This window comes from Hyaena hyaena, unplaced genomic scaffold (genome assembly GCF_003009895.1).
Source record: "Hyaena hyaena isolate Hyena2069 unplaced genomic scaffold, ASM300989v1 scaffold_961, whole genome shotgun sequence".
In the NCBI taxonomy this organism is placed as follows: Eukaryota; Metazoa; Chordata; class Mammalia; order Carnivora; family Hyaenidae; genus Hyaena; species Hyaena hyaena.
The window spans coordinates 110,210-119,091 of NW_024081586.1; the positions used below are offsets into that span (position 1 = coordinate 110,210).

General features: G+C 38.0%; 1 long non-coding RNA gene across 1 annotated transcript in view; it reads right to left on the bottom strand.

Annotated features, from left to right (window-relative positions):
* The window catches only part of LOC120223120, a 59,357-nt gene extending 50,929 nt beyond the window's left edge, over positions 1 to 8,428 (bottom strand). The window contains exon 1 of the long non-coding RNA XR_005526206.1: positions 8,388 to 8,428. This is a non-coding gene — a long non-coding RNA (uncharacterized LOC120223120). The remainder of the gene's footprint in view (positions 1 to 8,387) is intronic.
* Positions 8,429 to 8,882: the final 454 nt, after the last annotated feature.

Sequence of the window (8,882 nt, forward strand, 5' to 3'; positions counted from 1 at the left end):
AAAGTAAATTATATCTGTTGTTTATATATGTATGTTTCAATATTCAGTGAATGGTGTGTTTTACTTGGCTGTTGCAGGAATGAGTATACTGGTTTGGGAAGTTTCATGTGTGTGTATTTATACGTGGGTAAAATGCCACTGTAAATTTTTAGTTATCTGGTTAAGAGTTTTTAATGTATTCAAATGTAATTTTTTTGCTTTTGAAAATAACTAGTCACTGCAAAAAAAAAAATGTTGTCCATATATGTGTGGTTCTATAACTGGATTCAATATTATTTTTCGCTTATCTTTTTGTCTCTCTTGATGCCAATACCACTCTTTTTATTATGGTAGCTTTAAAATAAATCTTCACATCAGTAGGTATTAGCTCCTCAAGTTTAGTCTTCATTTTCAGAGTTGTTCTGGCCACTCCAAGTTCTTTGTACTTCTGTATTAAATTTAGAATCAACCTGTCAATTTCTATGAAAACCAGTCAAGTACAAAGCAATATGCAGTGACTATTTAATATACTTAATGAAAGTTACCATGCATGTGATGCATAAAAAAAAAAAAAAAAAAAAAAAACAAACCTACTCTAATTGGGATGAAACTATAGAGCTCACTCCCTCTGTGGCTCATATACATCCACCTTATTAAGCACAAAATTCAAATGTATAGTTTCTCAAGTTTACAAATTACTAGATTATAACAAGAAGTGAGTAATACAGTGTGCTGGGGACAATCCCAGTCCTTTACATTATTTCATTTAACTTTCAGAACCGCTAGCAAGGAAGGTACTATGACGCCTCTTTATTTAACAGATAAAGACATCTGACTCAGAAAGGTTAAGAAATTTGCCCAAGGTCACACGCCCTTGATTTGACTCCAAATCTGGTTTATTGACCATATGGCTATACTGCCTCTGGGACCCTAGAGATCCATTTAGGTAATTAAATGTATGCCTTATCTGCTATAAGTCTATAAACCCCACAAACACAGAAATACCAGTGCTCATACAGTACCTTGAACACAATTATATGGTAGGCATCTAACACGTTTTTTGAAAGAGTGAGTGAATGAACAAATGAATGGATAGATGAGGAAAAAAGAAAACAAGAGTTTGAGTTGAGTTGAGTTGAGGCATACAGAATTTGGATGTATTGGTCTGTAAGGCTTTTTGTAATGTTTTATAATAATTTACCAAAAGGTAAAATCTGGGCTGCCACCAAAATAGTCAAAGAAGCTGTAGAAATGAAATCTGACAGTCCCAGCTGTAGGAAGAGAAGTCTTGCAAGCCTTACAACCTAGTTTTGACCACCCAAAAGGTATTGTAGAATAAGCATCTGCACAAGAAAACTCAATGATTTAGGAAATAGTTTTTGCAAGTTAAAAATCTGAATTATTTAACTAATCATATCATTTTAGAATTTTGAATGCTAGAGACCTTGCAAGTCATTGATTCTGCCTCTCCGTTTCAACATGAATAAATGGAGCTCCAGAGAAACAAATGGACCTACGTAAGGTCACATGGTTTGCTGTTAACAGAAATCCGATTACTCTAATTCCCAGACTAATACTCACTCTTCTACAACACATAGTTGCTATGTGTACCCAGTCATAGATGATTTCACTTTTTATGATCTGAGGACTAAAGAGGGATTTCTGCAGGCAGGATTAATGTCTCCACAGTTCTCTGGAGAGAAGAATGGCAAAGGCCTATTAGAGGAAAGAGGAGAAAATAAACAGGGGTCTGGGAGGCTTCAAGAACAAGCTGAAAACATAATGTTCCCCTCCTGTTAGCCTTCCTGACAATTTCAATAAGAGAAAAATTTTCACAGTGTTTATAACAGAAACAAGAAATTCTCTTCAGCCAGGGAGGACTCTAATTTGGAATATTTTCCTCCCACAACCCATTGCCATTTGGCCAAATTACTTGACTGTGTTTTTGTCCAACACACTTTGCCCAACTAGTTCCATCTACTCCAAGAATACCATGCACTGATAATAGTTCCAAGTAGATGCCAGTATTCAGTACTCATATTCATTATCTTTACTTTCCCTATGACCTTGAAAATTAGAGATGATCATCACTCTTGTTAAATAGATGAAGTAACAGAAGCTCAGAATGTATAATACATCCTAGGAACACTACTAATAAGACACAGGTCCAGAAGTCAAATCCAGGTCCTGATGATGGCAAAACTTTTGCTCTTCCCTCGCAATGCGGAAAGACTGATGGAGCTGAATGATGCATTCCCAGCCAGCACAGACTATTGACCAAACTGACCAGTAAGTGTTCTGGTTTGTTGGACAGAACGAGTGTCCTTCATGGGTGTCCAGAATAATCAATGGTTAGAAAAATCATTCACTGGTAAATAGGGGAGGGACATAAAAACAGGATGAAAGATGGGGCGCCTGGGTGGCTTAGTCGGTTAAGCGTCCGACTTTCACTTAGGTCATGATCTCGCAGTTCATGGGTTCGAGCCCCACGTCGGGCTCTGTGCTGACTGCCAGCTCAGAGCCTCGAGCCTGTTTCAGTCTGTGACTCCCTCTCTCTCTGACTCTCTCCTGCTCACGCTGTCTCTCTCTCTCTCTCCTAGAAATAAATAAAACATTAAAAAAAAAACAGGATGAAAGAGTCAGAAAAAATAATAATAATTAAAAATAGATCACTTGTGTCAGACACCATTCCACACATTTTATGGAATATATTCTTGTTTAATTCTTACAACTACAGATTCTTACAATCTGTAAGGAGTTTCTCTTACAGATGAGGATTGGAAGGCTGTTAGATTTAGGTGACCTACTCAAAATCACACAGCTAGGAAATAGTAAAAGTCTTATTTCAGAGCCCTGGAAAGTTAAAAAAAAATCTTAACCCTGGAAGGGTTAACCCTTTTTTAATGTTGGACAGTTAAAAAATCACCTGAAATGGAAAGGACTGAGAAACAAAGAAAGCACCAGGGAAGTGGAAGTGTGAATGGACAAAGTGAATATCACACCAAAATATGCAACTTTATAACAAAAATAACTGTTCATTAAATACCAGTCTTGAAGATCTGTAAAGTACCTTCTTAAATTCTATCAAGCTAAAGTTGAATTTCTTTTTCCTGTGTGAGACTTAATATAAGTCTCCAGATATAAATAAGACATTACGTTGTCTCTGTGCAATATAGTTTGCTTTGCATGAAATTGAGCAGTGCAATTGTATTTACTATTAATGATTAGAAAACCAACTGTTGTGTGATTCACATAACTATAATGATAAATGATAATGGAACATGAAAAATGTATGACCACTACTTGGTCTCCAGAGCCAAATAAGATCAAGAACAAGAGTAAGATACAAGTGATGATGAATCTCACTTTCGATCTGCATAAGAACACTGGTGGCTTGCAATCCCCCCCTTGAGTGCAAGGGTGACCTAAGCTTTCCTTAAAAAAGAAGCAGGCTCCTAGGGCTACTAAGTACATTTAGCTAAGGTGGTAAGTGCTTTACTATTCATCTTGGCCTTTCATCTCAAATTAAACATCTCATCATGAAGAATCTAGGTGCTCAGGAGACACATGGGCTCTGAAGAGACAGATCAGATTTGATTCCTGCTCCCTTACTTACTAGCTGTTTTGACCTGAGATCATCACACATTAGAAACGTCTGGTTGTGCCCCAGGATCCATTCTCACCATTTTTTTTCTTTACAATAACAGAATTTTTAATTGGGCACATTGCCACCCAGAATACAGACTACATCCTTAGCCTTCCTTGTAGCAAATTCTCTTATGTGTCCCATATGTCTAATTCTGTCCAGTTTGAGTGTTCTATGAGCCATTTCTGAGAACTTTCCCAAAAAGTAGGCTAATATACTCTCTGCCCTTGTTATTCATTCTTTCCTCAATCCAATTGCCTAAAATATGGATGTCACCCTGGATGATAAGGCTGAAGGGAACACCCAATGGATACAAGAACGGGGAACTGGTAAGAATTTCAGCTGTTGAAGACTTGAGACAGAGCCACAAAATACAATCCAAAGCCTTGTCAAACACCTCTGCACATTTCCATGATAGAGAAATACACTTTTAAGTTAATGGTTATTTTAAGGTTTTCTCATATTTGCATTCAAACCTAATCTGAACTAATGCAGACAAGTTGAATAAAATGAGAATAATAATAGTATACATGTAGCTCAGAGGTATACTGTGAGGATTAAATGAGAAAATGCATGTAAATACAAGGCCTGGATAATAAGAATTACACATGTTTCATTATTATTAGTATAATGATAGTATTTCTTGCCTAATGAGGACAATTTTCTTGTCTAAGGCCTTAGACAAGGATTATGATATTTGAGGCACATGCTCAGACTAAGATATTATAAGAAAAAATGTAAATGGTCTTGTAGAATCACTGTGGTCCTCATACCTAAAGCCACTTCTTTCTCTAAACTAACAAACAATTTTATGTAAGAAATAAAGGATTAGGGTCGAGACAGCCAGAAGATAGACTACCAGGATTTTTTCTTTCTAAATCATTTTTTCCAATACTCATTATTAGTCATTAAGTTCTCTTGTCAATTACAACATTCCTACCTGATGCTGTTGTTTTTTTTTTAATTTTTTAAAATGTTTTATTTATTTCTAGGAGAGAGAGAGAGAGGGAGAGAGACAGCATGAGCAGGGGAGGGTCAGAGAGAGAGGGAGTCACAGACTCTGAAACAGGCTCCGGGCTCTGAGCTGGCAGTCAGCACAGAGTCCGACGAGGGGCTCGAACCCACAAACCGCGAGATCATGACCTAAGCGAAAGTCGGACGCTTAACCGACTAAGCCACCCAGGCGCCCCAGATGCTATGTGGTTTTTAAAAAGAAGTCTATTTTAAATCAATTATGTTTTAGGATTATCACTTCCTGGCACCTTAAACTCATCATTGAATTATTTCCAAATCATAACAGAAAATGGGACTATTTCTGGGGAAGATTCTGAATATGTGTGTTGGTTTTCTTGCGTTTGTTACTAAATAATTTGAACATAACTTTGCTCTCTGTTTACCACAGAGGTAAAATATGATAGGTACAAAATGAGTAGTGGAGCTCATGGAAGAGAGAAACTGCTAAGAACTGCATGTGCCAAGGAAATCACCATTGAAGAGAGGTCACTTAAAAGAAGAGTAAGATTTAGATTTATACAAAACAAGAAGAAAGGGCTTTCAAGAGAAGGGGACCAACATATACAATGGTATAGAACAAGACAAGGGAATAAGCCTCTCCAGGCAAAGAAGAGAATTCATGTGACAAAGCAGGTGACAGTGTCTAAAAGGCACACTGAGATTAGGACATGAAAAGCCTCAAATACCAAATAAAGGAATCTGGACCTTTGAGTCAATGGAGAGCAACCAATGGGTGCTGAGCAGAAAGGTGAATGTACAAAATGATGGTTTCACATGTGGTAATGAGCTGGGTGGATTAGAAGTGGAAGAGATGAAGAGAACAATCTAGGAGACATGTCTGTACACATGTAATTCACACAATAGTTCACCCATTTAAAGTGTGTGTCAGAGATTTTTAAGATATTCACAGGTTGTCCATGCCTCATGATCTAATTTTAGAACCACTATGCTCCTCTCTAAAAAAAACTTGCATCCAGGGGTGCCTGGGTGGCTTAGTTGGTTAAGCGTCCGACTTTCACTTAGGTCATGATCTCACGGTTCGTGGGTTCGAGCCCCGCGTAGGGCTCTGTGCTGACTGCCAGCTCAGAGCCTCGAGCCTGTTTCAGTCTGTGACTCCCTCTCTCTCTGACCCTCCCCTGCTCACGCTGTCTCTCTCACTGTCTCCTAGAAATAAATAAACATTTAAAAAAAAAAAAACTTGCATCCATTAGTAGTCAATCCTCATTCCTTCCTTTTCTTCCCCAGCCCTTAAATAGATTGATAAACTAATCTACTTAATATCTGTATAGATTTGCATATTCTGTACATTTCATACAAATGAAATGATATAATATGTTGTCTTTTGCAACTGGCTTATTTAACTTAACAATGTTTTCAAGGGTCATCCATGTTGTAGCATGCATGGGTCAATATTTCAATACTTTTTATTTCCAAATAATATTTTATTATAAGGATATATCACATTTAATCTATCCATTCACTAATTGATGAACATTTACATTAATTCCACTTCACGCTATTATAAATAATGCTACTACAAACATTCTTGCAAAACTTTTTGTGTAGACATTATGTGTTTATGTCTCTTGGGTATATACATAGGAAAAGAGTTGCTGAGTCATATGGTAACTCTACATTTAACATGTTGAGGAACTGCCAAATTTTCTTCAAAATAGCTGTACTTTTTTACATGCATAACACCACTGTATAAGGGTTTGAATTTCTCCAAATCTTTGACAATACTATTATTGTCTGTCTTTCAGGTTATAACTAGTATACATACTAATAGGTATGAGGTGGTATCTCATTGTATTTTTCTAATGACTAATTATATTCATCATGAGTTGTAATATAAATAATATTTATTATAAGTTGTAAGAGTTATTTAGTTGTTTATATATTACATATATTTACATATTCTGGACACAAGTCAGATATATGATCTGAAACACAATGTGCAAGTATTTACTCGTATTCTAGGGGTGGCCCTTTTACTTTCTGATGGTGTCCTCTGAAGCACAAGACTTTAGGGGCACCTGGGTGGCTCAGTGGGTTGAGGGTCCGACTTCGGCTCAGGTCATGATCTCACAGCTCATGGGTTCAAGCCCCACTCAGGCTCTGTGCTGACAGCTCAGAGCCAGAAGCCTGCTTCAGGTTCTGTTTCCATCTCTCCCTTTCTGCCCCTCCCCTGCTTATGTACTCTCTCTCTAATATAGATAAACATTAAAAAAAATTAAAGCACAAAACTTTAAAATTTGGTTCAGCTCAATTTATCTATTTTTTCCTTCATCACTTTGGCTTTAGGTATCCATCCCAGGCAACTATACCTACCTACATTTTCTTCTAGAAGATTTATAGTTTTCATTCTGGGGCTCAGTTATAGTTTTAGTTGGGTGGCTCAGTCAGTTAAGCATCCAATTCTTTGTTTCAGCTCAGGTCATGATTGCACGGTTTGTGAGACTGAGGCCCGCATTGGGCTCCATGATGTTGGCCTGGAGCCTGCTTAAGATTGTTTCTCTCCCTCTCTTCCTCTCTGCCTTTCCCCTCCTCATTTTCTCTCTCTCTCTCTATCTCAAAATAAATAAATTAAACTTAAAAATATATAGTTTTAGCTCTAACATTCAGGTCTCTGATCCATTTAACATTAACTTTTGTTATATTACATGGTATGAGGTATGGATATAACTTCATTTCTTTGCATGTGGATATACAGTTGTACAAGTTCCATAGATTTTTTCAATATAATGAAGGCATGTAATTAGTAGGATCATGGATAAGGGTTATGTCATAAGAACTACTAGGAAAACATTATAAAAAAATAAGGGTTAGTGGCCAGGCTGTGAAGAGGCAAGAGAGGGTTATAGCTGGGTAACCAGGAGAGTAACGTTACTGCCACTGACATGAATAAGAAAATCAGGGAAGGAAAGAGATTTGGGAGTAAGATAAGCTTTGTTTTGGACATCTGAGTTTGCATTGCCCAGATGAAAATATACAGAACATCTGAGAAGATGCATAATGGTAATGTAATGTGGGAATAGTCTCCATGAAGATGCTAATGAAGTACTTTACCCAGAGGAAAAATTTAGCATTTAAACAATATCAAGGGGAACAATTTCATTCAGACAGAAAGAAGAGGTAGAATAAAATATATTTTTCAAGTAATTTATTAAATCATTCATTCATTCATGTTTTCAACAAATACTTATGGAGCCCCTATTGTGTGCCCAGAGCTACACCAGGCACCTGGAGCTGAAAGAGGTAACAATCCGCAAGGTCTGCCTTCATGAAACTTTTCATCCAGAGTAGGCAGAGAGCCAGCTAAACGAACAATTGCAACATAATTATAAATGTATGAAGAAGAAAATATAGAGTTCAACAGAAAGCATTTTCTTCAGTCCAAACATGTAAGGAAACATGCTAGAAGACTCATTCTCCAACCTGAAACCTAAGCAAAAACAACAACCACAACAAAACAAGGAACAATGCAGGGAGTCAGAGGAAGCATCCAGGCAGAGGAGACCATGTACAAAGAAGAGAAGACAATGCTGCTCACTTGAAGAAGCACTGAAAGATGTCTGCTGGGGCCAGAGTCCCGAGCCTCGGGAGAGGAGGCGTGGTGGAAAGATAAGCAGCTAGATCCCAGAACGAATGCCTGAGAAGCCATCCTCACACCTCCTGAGCTTGCTCCCTCCATAGAGTTTGATGTTTTCGCCCTTATCATTTCTCATGCACCGGAACCCATGCTCACCTTCGACTTCAGGCTCTGCCTCTTTCTACACCGCAGATGCTTACTCTGGACACGTCCCTCTGCTTGGGCTGCTGTCCTCAATCTACTGCATTTGTTCCCCTGTAATACAGAAGAGTAATGTGGGAGCCATTCCTCCAGTTTTAACTTAACCCATTCCTGGGGCTAGCCACAGTAGCTTACCTGCTGCAATGCTAGGTGTGTAAACTATGCCCTAGGGCTTCCTCAGCTGCTATGAAACGCGAGTTCCACAGCACCACTAACCCTCTTTCTGTCCTGGCACAGATACTTGCCTCCCCTTGTCTTCTACTAGATATAGTTTAAAATGTTGAAGAGGCATAGGGAAAAAAACTGGGGCTTTGAACACAGAAAACTGAATCTAATACCAGCTCTGCCACAGGTTATCTGGCCACAGGTAACCAACCTAATCTCTTTGAACATCGGTGTACTCTTAAATTCGGGTAATGCTTGGGAGTGAGCACGTCAAATGAAAGAGAC